A 15,112-nucleotide genomic window follows, 5' to 3' on the forward strand; every position below is an offset into this window, starting at 1 on the left:
CCAGCTGTCTGGTCCAGCAGGGCATTCTGTAACCACTGGCTCATTTTCGCCCTGTGCACGACTCTAAAGATCATGTCAGTGAGGCAGACAGGATTATTTTGTTGTTGTTGTTGACTTGGACAAAAGACTAATCATAATGATTAAGTAAGTAAGTGTTAGTTGCTCAGTCATGCCCGACTCTTTGTGACCCCATGGACTGCAGCCCACCAGGCTCCTCTGTCCATGAGATTTTCCAGGCAAGGATACTGGAGTGGGTTGCCATTTCCTTCTCCAGGGGCATCTTCCCAACCCAGGGATCGAACCCGGGTCTCCTGCACTGCAGGCAGTTTCTTTACTGACTGAGCTGCAGAGGAAGCCATCATAATGATTATGTGTGAGATATTCTGCTGAGCACTTCGCCTTCATGACCTCGTTGGGCCCTTATTTGTGAGGTACATTATCCAAGCATCCCACTTCACAGACAAGAAGACTGAGGCTTAGACAGCTCAACTAATTTGCCCAAAGACACACAATTAGGAAGTGGCGGGGCTGGGATTTGAAATTGCAAAAGAACTTTCTGCAGTGGTGGACATCTTCTGCCTGTGTTGTCCCACATGGTAGGGATTAGGCACATGTGGGTCTTCCCAGGTGGCTCAGAGGGTAAAGAACCCACCTACCTCTGCAGGAGACACCCATTGGATCCCTGGATCGGGAAAATCCCCTGGAGAAAGGCATGGCAACCCACACCAGTATCCTTGCCTGGAGAATTCCATTGACAGAGGAGCCTGGAGGGCTACAGTCCAGGTGGTTGCAAAAAGAATTGGGCACAACTGAGCACATACGCGTGTGCACACGCACGCGTGCGCGCACATGCACGCGCTCACACACACACACACACACACACACACAGAGGCATGTGTGACTTTTGAACAGCAGAAATGTTGCTGGTGCAGCTTAGTAACTGAGTTTTAATTTTAACTCATTGTATTTAAATGTAAATAACTTCTGAGGCTACCCTAAGGAACAGCGCTTGCAGAGTCTGTATGGGCCAGGTCGCTGCGGGAATAGTGTAATGAGGACGGCCATCCCTTTGTCTCCCCAGCTTTGAGTGCGCCGTGTTTTCCAGTCCATCCCTAGAGTGTTGAATGTAAGCTCCGGCCCTCAGCACACAGAACAACTAAGGAAAGTAACAAGTGCCAACGCCCAAGTACAGAAAAGGGGAGGTGAGATGTGACTTAGGTAGTGACTGGGGTGATGAGCTAGTTTCACATCCCATAGCAATTGAGAAGCTGAGAATCATAAAAGTGGTAGCCGCCTGGGTGGGCTGTAACCCAGACTGATCATTGCTCATGAATTAGTATAGTGCCTACCCACCTCCCCATCCTAGCTCCTCCTGGGCCTCTGGGTCTGTGGCACAGGGCCAAAGGCACTCAAAGCATTTGTCATTTATTGAGCTGAGCAACACCCTGCATTGTTTCCTCAGAATCCTATTATATCTTCTTTTTTTTTTAATTAAAAAAAATTTTTTTTTATTAGTTGGAGGCTAATTACTTTACAATATTGTAGTGGGTTTTGTCATACATTGGCTGTCATGAATCAGCCATGGATTTACATGTGTTCCCCATCCCGATCCCCCCTCCCACCTCCCTCTCCGCCTGATCCCTCTGGGTCTTCCCAGTGCACCAGGCCCGAGCACTTGTCTCATGCATCCAACCTGGGCACAGTATACTAACACATATATATGAAATTTAGAAAGATGGTAACGATAACCCTATATGCAAAAAAGAAAAAGAGACACAGATGTATAGAACAGAATCCTATTATATCTTCTTAAAAGAACTCTAGGGAGCCACATGTTCAACCTGTTTGAGTGGAGGAAGAAGGACAGGGCACATTCTCTTCTCTGCCTTTCCCTTCGTTTGCTTGAACATGATTTGAGATAAGACCAAGGCCCTTGTCACTGAAGCCGAGATTAAAAATCTTTTTATATCCATCCCTCTTCTTAATTTGTCTTTAATGAATGGAATGGAAAGCATTTTCCCAAGGTCTTTCTGGTTCTGTTTTTCATCCAGAGCCTTAGGATGGAAATTCCCACACACAAAACAGTGCTCTGGCGTGTGGGTGGTATTCTCCCCAGGCTTCCCAAATACTGTGCAGCTGAGCCTGAAGGCTAATTAATTTTCTTGCTCTCTTTGCCACTTAGGGCCAGAATTTTAATTTATATGGTTCTTAACCTACCTCTTGATGTGTACTGTAATGTTAAAGTAGTCTTCCTGCACTCATCTCCTTACTCTGTCTCACAAGTTTCACTCCTTTCCCTCACATACCTTCAAGTTTTGCTTGGGAAACTGCACCCAGATTCTTCCCTGAATGACTCTAATTCATCATATATGGGAGCGATTTCCCCTTCTAGTTCTCCTTGGAGCAAGAAGTAGCATCTGTGGCCAGCCTTCAGCGCTCTGCTCACTCTTCACTACTGAGTACAGGAAATATCCTGAGTCTTCCAGCCCGGAGATAATGTGTTCCTCCAGGAGGTGGCCAGCATGGTTACTCTAATTAGTCTTGAAGGTTCTATGCTTACCAAGGGTGATCTCTCCACACTCATTCCAGAGAAATTGTTAACCCCAAACTGAGTTCGCCTCTTGGTGGGCATTGAGGCACAAGACACACCCAAGTCAAAGGGAGAAAGAAAGATTTGTTATTACTTGCAGCAGCTAAGGAGAGCACCGGGAATCTTTCCCAAAGCAGTGTCTCCCCAAACAGCAAAATTGGGCAAGTCTTCAGTTATGGGTACATGCATATGCATGAAGGGAGTTGGCCAGCAGGCAGAGTCCAAGCTTTAGCTGATTGAAATCAGAGGGTAAGAAAAGGTCACCATGTTCATTCCTTAGATTCCACTTGATCTGGTGGTTGAGCACCAGGGGGGTATTTAAATTCTTCAAGACAGCTCCAGACATTGCTTTAGGCTAGTCTTTACCCCTAAAATAGAACTGGGAGTCTTGACAACTGATTTGTTATGTTAGCTATTGTTACTTCTCTTGCCAGATAAGTTCCTCCTTCTGTTCTCTTAAAATCATTATTCCTGAAACCTGTTCAAGGGCAAGCATTGTGGTGGCCAAGCGCAGATCACAAAATGGTCAGGCCCAAAATGTCTTCTTTTCTGTTGAGAGAGCCATGCCTAGTTCTCTTTCTCTGAGGACTCTCTGCTTACAGAGAGTCCCTTACTCTCTACCCTCTCTGCTTACAAAATCAATCAGCAGCTACAGATGCAAGAAGATGCACCATGCTTCTATCAAGGAGAAATTGGACGTAAATACTGTGCTGTCGTTCCTGGTGGCATCACAGACATAGACTCAGAATGTCATATCGATTTCTTTTTGCTGAAATTGTGGCCACCAAGTTTGTAGGTTAAAACAGAAACATTGTACTTTGGAGATTTTGTGGGTGTGGTAAATAGTTATCTTGAATTTCTGTACCCTAGCTGACAAGTATTTCTCACAAGTGAGTGACTTTCAGCGTCTTTCCCTTTATCTTAGTGGCTGAGTAACTGTTGGGTTGTACCCCACAGGCCTGTCCTGTAAGCTTTGTGTTTGCCAGCCTCTAAACCAAAGAGCCTGGAGTCAGTGACAGAGACATCAATGGTTTAATGAATAGAGATCATCTTACTTGTGTGAAGCAAGGTCCTGGAGTGACAACCCACTAAGGGCAGCAGAGGTGGGCAGGAGGACACTTCCTTAGGGATGGGGTGGGGAGGGAGGCTACCTGTTATGGGGAGAATTGATGTCAGATTGGTGCTTATTGGTTGCCAGGGAAAGCAGTAGAGGGGTGCACCCCTCACTGCCACTTTGATAAATCATCATAGTGGAGATAGTTCTGATCAAAAGATTAGATCAATCACTAGCTGGGGCCGGTAGCGAGAACATAGGCATTTACTGATCAGCCTCTATGACTAAGAGGGAAGGTCTGTCATGGGAGTGGGTTGTAGGTGAAGCAGGGACTGGTCAGCAGGGGATGTACAGAGAGCAAGAGAACAGCCATCTTGGGTGGCCTGATCATACAGCAACCCATCAAGACTTACAAATTTGATATCTGCAAACTCTACCATGGAGGACTTGATAGAGTCATTAAGTGTTAGAACATAAGCCTATATACAGCATGCTATAACTAGCTTAACATTTGAACACAGACCCCTCTCCCACTCTGAAGAAGTCAGAGAGAGGCTAAGGTGGCTGAGAATCCTGCTGCTTGCAGGGGCTTCTTTCTTTATTGGTTTACTGATCTTGGACCTGATAACTTTGAGTTAGGTCTAGTCAGGAAAACCAGTCTGTTCTGAGTGTTTCAAATAGCAGGGATTTAATATAGCAATCTGATAATGGAGATGCTGGAGTTCTCAAAGGAGCAGGATGCTAGAGCAAAACAAAGCTGATCTCCAATGCTGAAGCCATGCCAAGGGTAAGCACAAGCACTAAGGGAGTCTGTCTTCCCCTCCTCCTGACTTCTAGTCTCCTTCTATCCACCCTTCAGCAAAACCATTAGGGAGTCAGCTGTCATGAGAGTCTTGAAAATGTGTGCAGAGTCCCAGCCAGAGAACCATAGAATAGAGTAGAAAAAGGTTGTTGTGGAGGTGGGAGACAGTCAGGAAGTAACCAGTACAGTCAGGAAATGGCTTGGCTAGTCTGGGTTAGTTTTTCATAATTATTTTTTTAATCCTGTGAATTGAAGAAGGCTTTAGTTCACTGTATTTGGGGGATAAGCCCAGTATCATTTTGAGGCCTGCAGTTGCTGTACACTGGAACTCTGTATGTCCAACACATTTTTCTGAGGTATTTGGAACTAACATTTATCCAAAAACAGCTTCAGACATGCCTTGCCCAGAGAGTCCAGTATCTTAAAGGTATATTCCTTCAAGGTCCATTGGAGGGTCATGTCATTTAAATAACTTAACACTTCCAGGTATTTTTTGTCCCCATTCATGCTTTTAAACTCTTAAAAGTCTCAGAAGCCACAAAGATGACTTGAGGCATCATTTCAACTGAAAAACCTCTCAGAATATATGAAGGCGGTTTTTTTCTTTGTCCTCTGTTGCTGTAAACATTTGAGAGAAAAGAGTGTAAGACACTGAACCCAGGGTGCAGTGTATGTTTTGGCATGACTGTTCAGAATACAGTATTCTACATGTATCAGTGCTTGTATGATATAGGCTATATATGGGCTATAGGATTCTTTATTGTTTTCTCAAGGAATGGAAAGGGGGATTGAAAAGGAAAACCTAATCTAGGAATAACATTTTTCTCTTCCATGAATCAGGCCTGAGTTGAGCTTACAGTGGAAAGCTTAAAATAGATCTGTAAGACCCTCAACCCTTTAGGGAAAAGTCTAGAATACTAGACAATAGAACTTAATCACCACCCCACCCCCCGAGAGAGCCCAGACCTATGAAAAAGAATAGAATTACTTAATATTTCTGCAGCAATTTGTTCTTTCAAATGTGAGAGTTTTCTGGGACCTTTTCCACTAGGTAGAAGCAGCAGAGCTTTCTACTGCACTAGCTACCATTTGTGAAGAGAACTGTGCACCAGGCACTGTATGAGGTTCTAAATAAACACTGTGTATATTAACAAGTGTGCAAGAGCAATGTGTTGCCCTATTGTAAAGATGAGAAAAATACCTTTTAGAACCTTCCTGAGACACAGAGGAACACTCAGTGAATAAACCCAGCAGTTCAGAATTCTAGACCCTCACTACCTAAGGGGTGGTCCCTGGGCCAGCTGCATTGGCATCACCTGAGAGCCTATCAGAAAGGCACAATCTCTGGTTCCAACCCCAGACTCAATAAGTCAGAATCTGCATTTCAGCAAGATGCCCAGGTGATTCATAGGCACATGAAACATGGAAAAGCCTGACCCTAGAGCCAAGGTCAGCATCCTTTTTCTTCAAAAGGCCAGAGAGCAAATATTTGAGGCTTTGTAGGTTTATATAATCTCTGTTGCAGCTATTCAGCTCTGCCATTATAACACAAAGGCAGTCACAGACACTATAGAAATGAATGGGTATGGCTGTGTGTCAATAAAACTTTATTACAAAAACAGGCGGTCTTGGGCCATATATAGCCTGTGGACTGTAGTTTGCCAAGCTCTGTCCTAGCTTGTCTGTACTTTATTTTTTTCCTACTGTACTAGATTTTAACTTCCTAGAGGGTCATGACTATTGCTTTCTCCAGCAGGGTCTTTGGCACATGTGTATGTACGTGCTCAGGTGCTTCAGTCATTTCTGACTCTTTGCAACCCCATGGACTGTAGCCCACTGGGCTCCTCTGTCCATGGAGTTCTCCAGGCAAGAATACTGGAGTGAGTTGCCATGCCCTCCAGAAATCTTCCCAACCCAGGGATTGAACCCACATCTCCTGCATTGCAGGCGGATTCTTTACCTGCTGAGCTGTTGAGGAAGCCCTTTGCACACAGCAGTGCCCTATACATTCTTACTGGCAGGTTGTTTTGCTGTGTGGATAAGATGCCTTATTCATGAAAACATTCAAGTGAGAGGGGAAATCTGTGTGCTGGAGTCAAGCCTGTTGCTTTAACAAAGGAGGCCTCCCAGGGTTTGGCTTCAGCCCAGTGCCATCTGTCAATCTTGCAAGCACAGGGGCATGGTTGGCTAGCCCATTGAGAGCAGTTTGAGGTCTCAGTGTTGGATTCATAGCGGTCAAGTTCATAGGACTGCTATATAAAGGCACAACGAGCAGTTATAAATGTACACTGAGAAATCGCTTCCATAGGGGTGATGATATGCACTGGCATGGCCAACATGTTCTTTTCCTTTAGGTCAGGACTTCTTCATTTGGAGTCTCAGGATTCACATGACCTCAGGGCACCTGAAAATTATATGCAAATATGTCTACTGTATTTTTCTTGGAGGAATGTCTATAGTTGCCATAGATTCCTAAAGAGCCCCATGAATGATGCAAAGAAGACTAAGAATTACTGGAGGTACACTGATGTGAAAATCCAATTTGTGATTTAAATCCCAATTTCCTACTTTAAAATGAGAACCATTAATGTTATGGCAAGGTAATATTTTTGAAAAATTAACCTCTTCTTATTTTTAACAACCCCTCTCCTCTTCAGTTCGTCTGCTACAGCTGTGCCATTCTTTGCCTGAGGAGAAAGGTGACAGACTAAATTGGAGAAGTCAGTTCTTGGCTGTTGAGTTTCAAAAGCCGAGCTCTGGGAGTGGCGGTGGGTGGGAAAAAAGAGCCGGAGCAGGGACACCGAGTGCTTGATTTGACTTTGATGAGAGCAGAAACTGTCTGCTCTGGCTGAGGAGTCTTCAGACTGAGGGAGAGGAAGTCAATGGGAAATCAAAGACAGCTTGGGTTTTGGTGGGTGGTCTTCTGCCTGCCTCTTTAGGTTGAGTTCCTGTGGTGGATGAGCACAGTCATAATTTTCAACAGTTTGGGGGAGTTGGAGAACAGACAAGACATGTGCTTCCTGCTTCTGTTTCCCAGATCGAGTCCAGTGAAGCAGAGGGGCCTCCAGGTAGAAATGTCTGAATGGTGAGGTAAGTGCACAGGCTTGAGAAAGCCTCAGAATATCCTAGGAAGTACAGCAGCAGCAGGATTCTTCTTAAGTACCTGAGGGCTACACAGACATGGCATAGAGAACTGGTAAACCTGGAGAAGTCCTGTGGTCAGGGCTTGGCAGGAAGATGTGGTAGCGACCTGTGTGGACAGATGACCAAAGACTGGATAAAAATGAAGACAGCTCAGTGGCTGTTAGTGAAGCAAAATGAGACCAAGGAGAGGGTGTGATCATGTCAATGTCTTCTCACCAATTTTGACAACTCAGGAGAAAGGGACGGGTGCAAGTTTAAATTTCCACCACCTGAGACTCAAAATAGCAATTAATTATAGATATGGAAGAAATAGAGGTAATTAGTTTTTACCAAACTTGAGTTTGTGGATTGGAACACATACCTTCCACTTTGACAGAACCTAGAGTCCTGTAAGTCTAAGAATATAAACTACATATTCTCTTCCAATAAATCAGTGATTCACACACTTGTTGCATATTAGAGTCCCCTGAGGAGCTTTTAAAATCTTTATGCCCAGACCATTTTGCAGAACAATTAAATTAGAATCTTTGAGGTAGAATTCAGGCATCTGTGCGTTTTTAAAAAATGTTCCCTAGCTTATTCCAATGTATAACCAAGGTTGAGAATGGTGCCTAAAGGTTGGTCTCCATGGGAAGCAAAACCATAATAAGAAGGTTATATTGTGAGAATTGAACCAAAACCTAGTGAATGAGTTACGTGTGTGTGTGTGTGTGTGTGTGTCTGTGTGTGTGAGTGAATGTTCAGTCATGTCCAACTCTGCGACTCCATGGACTGTAGCCCACCAGGCTCCTCTATCTGTGGAATTTTCCAGGCAAGAATACTGGAGTGGATTGCCATTTCCTCCTCCAGGAGATCTTCCTGACCCAGGGATCAAACTTGAGTCTCTTGTGTCTCCTGCATTGGCAGGCGTGTCCTTCACCATTAAATATATAACCTTAATATATGTTATATTTATGTTATAATATAGATTATAAATATACTTTCAGGCATTCATCTTCACTCTAAGAATGGGGTTAAAAACTCTTGGCTTATGGCAGAGTTTGGATGATGCTGCTAACGTTTGTCTTAGCTACTCTTTAATGTCTTCTGCTTCTGTAGGGAACCAAGCCATTTTCTAAAGGACATGTCCTCTCTTTAGTCATATCAAGGGGTTCAACCTGTTTATTGTCTAGTCTTGCAGGCTTGGGAAACTTTCTGTGTCTTAAAGGTGACGGCATATCCCTGCTCTGATTCACTCTGTATTGATTTTAAAGTTGAACTCTCAGAGGGGGACCTTAGTTTCCCCATGTCCAAGTTCTTAGAGATATGTTACTGTACTCTCTCAGGCTGTCCTGGTGGCTCAGATGGTAGAGTCTGCCTGCAATGCGGGAGACCCAAGTTCGATCCCTGAGTCAGGAAGATCCCCTGGAGAAGGAAATGGCAAGCCACTCCAGTATTCTTGTCTGGAAAATCCCATGGACAGAGGAGGAGCTTGACAGGCTACAACCCATGGGGTCGCAAAGAGTAGGACAGGACTGAGCGACTACCACTGTCACTTCACCCCATCCCAGTCTGGACTAGTCACGTTGCAAACCATGTATCTCTTCAGACAGGCTATTAATATATAATTTGGCCCAAAGCAGATCTGTCACTGATTAAAAAGGAGATTCCCATCATGAACTTCTTTTTAAAACATTCAGATATTATAGCAAACATTCTTTGACTATGTCAGATAACTAACAGCTTGTGAGCATGACCATGTAGTCTTATGTTAAATCATATGGAGCAATGCTCTGAAATACCAAGCAGATGAATACTGGTTAGCAAGCATTTATTGAACATCTATTATCTGCAAAGAGTGTACCAGTGAAATCAAAAATAAGAAATCTGCTCCCTGGCTGAAAAATGACTTGATTTAGTCTACAACCTATCTGGGTACTATGTTTATTTCAATATGTGCATTGTAATACTTAAAAATCTGTCAAAATGTATGTTTTGGAAGAGTTAATGATGAGTTTCGATAATATCCTAAGGTTTATCATATGTGCATGTACACACACACACACACACACACTTATTTCCATTATTTGTGGCCAAGTTTGGCTTACAACAAAACAAATTAAACCTTAGGTGTTGCTTCTTTCCTTAGCAGAAAAGTAAGGCCACTTTTGCTCATTAACCATTAACAGGAAGACATAAATGTACATTTCTTTTTACATAGTATTAGTCCTCAAATAAACTGTGCTTTTCCTTGCCTCCAGTAGCCAGAGTGGTTTTACAATCATTGTGTCCCACCTCTATTGGAAAATTTCAATGTCTTTCCATTGTCCTTGGAATAAAGTCTAAATTGAAAAACATGTCTTACAACTCCCCTCCCCAACCCTTGCAGGAAGCTTTCCTTAATTTCCTATCTGACTCCTATCCTCACTGGATTAGATATTCTTTCTGAGTGCTCCAGTCATAGCTAATCCCACACTTCATTATGAGTGCTTGCTAAATTTTCTCAGTGAACTGTAGGACCAAATCTAGATATTTATGATTATATCCCAGGTACCTATCCCAATACTTGGTACATAGTAGATGCTCAATAAATGTTTGTTGAATGAATGAATGAATGAATGCCTCTGTCTGGGTTCATTTGGGCTGCTATAACAAAAATACCATAGACTGGGTGGTTTAGACAACAAACATTTATTTCTCACAGTTATAAAGGCTAGGAAGTACAAGGTCAAGGTGATGGCAGATACCATGGCTTGGTGAGGGCCCTCTTCCTTGTTCATTGATGGCTGTCTTCTTGCTGTGTCTTCACATATAAGAAGGGACAAGGGAGCTCTCAGGAGTCTCTTTTGTAAGGACACTAATCCAGTTCAGATGAAGTCTACCCTCATGACCTCATTGCTTCTCAAAAGCCCCACCTCCAAATACCATCACATTGGGGTTAGGTTTCAACATATGACTTTCAGGGGGAGACAAACATTCAGTCTATAGTAGCATCCATATAATCTCCTTTTTATTCTTTGCTCTACTAAACTCTAAATTCCTAGAGGTAAAGAGCGGTGTGTTTTTCATCTTTGTGTCCTAACAGTGTCTAGAACAATTTAGGAGCTCATTATCTGGTAAATAAGTGAATACTGTTTCCTCTTTATAGAATGGCTTTCTGTTTCCAGGGTCCTCCTTATCTTTGTGTAGAGAAAGCCGCCTTCTCAAGACCCTGCCCAGTTATCACCTTTGCTGTGCAGCTTTCCCTGACACCCCTAGGCAGAGCCAGGTCAGTTGTCATCACTTCCTCCCTGTGTTATTAAGGAGCCCCAACCAGGGAATGCAAGTCTGCGATCACACAGGGCCCTACGCTTAGAGGAGTCTCTCATTAGGTTTAATGCTCTGCTGTCACCCTCTTAAAACTCATAATGATTTTTGAACGAGAGACCCTGTATTTTCATTTTGCCTTGGGCTCTGCAAATTAGAGCAGAATCCTGGGCCCAGTGGAGTGCATGGCACCTAGCCTGGGGTTCACTAAATGATTTAGAATTGGAATGTCAAATGGTCCAGTTTTTCCTGTCCAGAAAAGGAACCATAAATATGTTTCTGTGAGATTCCTTTACGTTATTTCAACACATTTATCAAAGTCTTATGGCTCTCCTAGATCTTGCCTGATTCATACTTGGCATTGCATTTACTGAAACCACAAAGGAAATGTTCTCATCCTTGAAGAACAAATACCACTCCAATTTTGCATTCCTTCAAATAATCTTATAGAAAACAGAGAGTACTTGATGGTTTTTCATCAAGAGGAGAGGCTCAGATTTGCTGAGGTGCTCCTGTGAGGAGGGCAGCACAGGGGATCTAACAGCCTCCCTGGAATGTGCACTTCACCTCTCTCCTTCTTAGACATGGCTTCTTGGAAAAGCCTTCACTTTGATAACACCTCGAAGAGAGGGTTAAGAAAGTGTCTTTTTAATAGAAATAGAAAACATGTTATGAAACAAATGAATGCCCTCTCAACCTGGTTTGATGCAGACATATGATTTAGTAGTTCCACTCAATAATTCTATTCACTTGTGGCTTGTAGAGAACATTGTTCCTAGGAGTGGATGGAATTTGTCAAGGTCAGTTGCAAGAGTCAAGCATCCTCAGTTCTCAGATTTGGATGCAGCTGACAGACTGTACTGTAACCATGTGATTGGAAACAGCTTGAGTGGCATATAGCACTAGCAGTATATTTCCCCTGATTTACTTAAGGAATTGTTGGTTCAGTGGTTGCATTGTTTTGTTTGTTCTCAAAGCCTTAATAAGGATGTAATGGGCATTGCAGAAAGGAAAGTTGAGGCTTTGCCATCAGCCATGGTAATCTATTTGATCAATAGCAATATAAAATAAAAAGTTTTTTCAAAATAGCATTGATATCAGGACCACATTGCCATCATTGTCATCATCACTATCACCCCATATGTTTATGTATGGCTTAGTTTCCAAAGTGCTTTTGATTCAACTGCCTGTCTCTATTATTGCCGTCTCTATTATTGCATTTTTAGGGAAGGTATGTTTGTCATTTTCTTTTCATGCCCACTTACTGGAGATATTTGAGAAATTAAAAGGAGAACTGGAAGAGGCAGAAAAAATGTGGAAGCTCAGAATATAAAGACCCTAAGCAATACAATTGGTTTAGGAGGGAAAAGTCTAAAATAATAGCAAAAGATTTCAAACAGGAAAGGAAGAGATTTGAGCTCTGTGCCCTAAGGAAGGTAGACAGAGGGTCCCCACAGGTGTCCCCCACAAAGGTCCCCAACAAGCCACAGGCACTGATAGTTGGTTTTCATAGGTTCTAACTCTCTTGGGGCTCTCTGGGGGGCTGGGTTAACCCAATTAACTGCTCTTGATGTGGGCTTCCTGGGAAAATGATAAAGAGGAGTGGGGGTGGGGTTGAAAGTCTTGATAATTGCTGGCCGCAAACAAATACAAATACATGGTGAGGATGAAAGAGTTTGACAACTTGAGACCTCTAAAAAAATCTACTTGGCATCCCAGTGTGATGATGTCCTGAGAAACACAGTCTGTGCTCAGAAGGGTGTGTTTGGCTCTTTGGAAAGGGGCACTGCTGAGGCAGTGCTGCCTTTCTGCTGCTCAAATCAGAACACAAAATCAGGACATGACTAGGAGGAGGGACTCCAGACAGGCCCCTCTCTCTACTCCAGGGCTTTCTCTTCTCACCCTCTACCTTTGGACCCAGGCACGAATCCTAGATGTGTGAGGAAGGCCTGTTGCTATTTCTTTCACTATATATGGTACGGATTCAAGGGCAGATCCTAAGGTTTAAGACATTCAACTCAATACATATTTCTTGAATGCCTGCTATTTTTAAAGCTGAAAGCATGTGGACTGAAGCCACTAGTTGATACATTTGAGAAGGTATTGATCAGTAGCATCAACTGAGTGGATATTGGCTTGTCAATTCTATTTCCTAAAAGTATCTGACCTCCATCCCACATCCCAACCTTCCCTTTGCCGTCTTGTCTGAGCCATCATCCTGTCATGCATGGTTGCTATCAGAGCCCACTCGCCAAACTCCCTTTTCCCTACCTGCTCCCCTTTAGTCTGTCCTGCATATAGTAGCCAAAGAGATCCTTCAATAACTTCAGTCAGATCCTTTTCCAATACTTCTCAAAATTCTCCAATGGCGCCTGATCTCACTCATGGCCCTAAAAGCCGAAGTTTCTCCAAAACCCATTTATCTCCTACACCACTCCCTGGTGTCCATTTGGCTCCATCTAGACTGACTGCCTCTTAGTTCCTTCAACACGACAAGTTATTTCCTGTCTCAGGGGTTTTGTGAAGCCCATCTTTTGAGAAAGTTCATTATCTGCTGGCTTTTACCTAACTTCTAGGCCATAGCTTAACTTGTCCATTCTAAGATCTATTCAATTTGTCTTTCATAACACCCCATTGGCTTCTTTCATGGCATTTACTACAGTTTCTCATTCTGTATTGTAACTGATGTGATATCTAACTCCCCCACTAGAATACAAGCTCCATGAGGGCAGACATCATACATGTTTTTTGCTCACTATTGTAGCCTTGTGAAGTGAAGTGAAGTCGCTCAGTCGTGTCCAACTCTTTGCGACCCCATGGACTGTAGCCCACCAGGCTCCTCCATCCATGGAATTCTCCAGGCAAGAGTACTGGAGTGGGTTGCCATTTCCTTCTCCAGGGGATCTTCCAGACTCAGGGATCAAACCCGGGTCTCCTGCATTGTAGACAGGCGCTTTACCATCTGAGCCACCTTGGAGCCTAGCAAAATGTTTGGTGCATAGTGTGTACTCAGGAAATGTAACCCATGATTCTCTACTCAGGGTGAAGTACAAATAATGTACCCTTAATGCCTGCATGCCACATGCAATCAAGTCAAAGTGTACATTCAACAGAGCATTTCTTTTATTTCCCTTATGCTCTTATTAAATCTATAGTACGTTTCAATGATAGGTGTCTTTAAATAAAGGAGATATGGCATGCAAAGTCACTTTAAGATAAAACAGTAATTCATGGGTTGGCAGGACTTGAATGTAGCCTCATAGTAAGACATCAAAAAAGAATGTGTTCTTACAAGGGCTGTTTGTATTGTTAGTGGTAGAAGCTTATCAAAAGATGTTCTATTGATAAATATATGAGTCATTACAAATTAACATACTGACCTCTGGTTTTATAAGTATCTGCAAATTTGTTTAATGTGACTTTGCCCTTCAGAGATGAACTCATTCCATTTCAAATGGGCTGATAAAAGATAAAATCATATTTCAGAGCCTACAAAATTAAAGTCCAGACATTTGACCTACCTTGATAATTCATCAAGATAATGTCATTCTGTTAGGACTCTTCATATAGGGTTCATCCTGGTATGTGGGATTTCAATACATGGAATATGTCAATCCTTGAACTTGAACTGAGGCTGCTACTGTTTCAAGTTTATGCCAAACATGCAGTATGGTACAGAGAAATGCTAAATAGATATGGAAGAGTTTCAAGGGAAAATTCTTTCAAACTAGACTATTATTATGGGAAATTATTCCACATTGCAGTGAAATAAGTATACTCAGTTCATATTATTATAAATTAGACCACCCTAAGATAAATACACTATTCCTCTTTCTTTCACTCTCCCATTTTGAACTATATTCTATTCCATTAAATTTCCTTGATCATGATTTGATAGGAAATTTTTTCTTCTATGGTTTTCTTCTTTACATTTCTTCCTCATGAGGTTTGCTTGGCAACTCATTAACTCTCTCCTTTCCATCTCCCCTTTTCTTCTACTTATCCTATTTTTCTCTTTTCTTTTTCTTCCCTCCTGCTTTTACCCTTAGCTGAGCTTACAAGTAAGAAGTCTAAATAGCTACTTATGAAGTAGCATTAGAACAAAGCCAGCAAGTCCCTCCACTCTCAAAGAAAATTGCTTGACTCTGCAAAGAACATTGTCATGCAGCCATTTAGATTGCTGCTGTTGTTCAGTCGCTAAGTCATATTTGACTCTTTGCAATCCCATGGACTGCAG

Source organism: Odocoileus virginianus, unplaced genomic scaffold (assembly GCF_023699985.2).
Source record: "Odocoileus virginianus isolate 20LAN1187 ecotype Illinois unplaced genomic scaffold, Ovbor_1.2 Unplaced_Scaffold_7, whole genome shotgun sequence".
In the NCBI taxonomy this organism is placed as follows: Eukaryota; Metazoa; Chordata; class Mammalia; order Artiodactyla; family Cervidae; genus Odocoileus; species Odocoileus virginianus.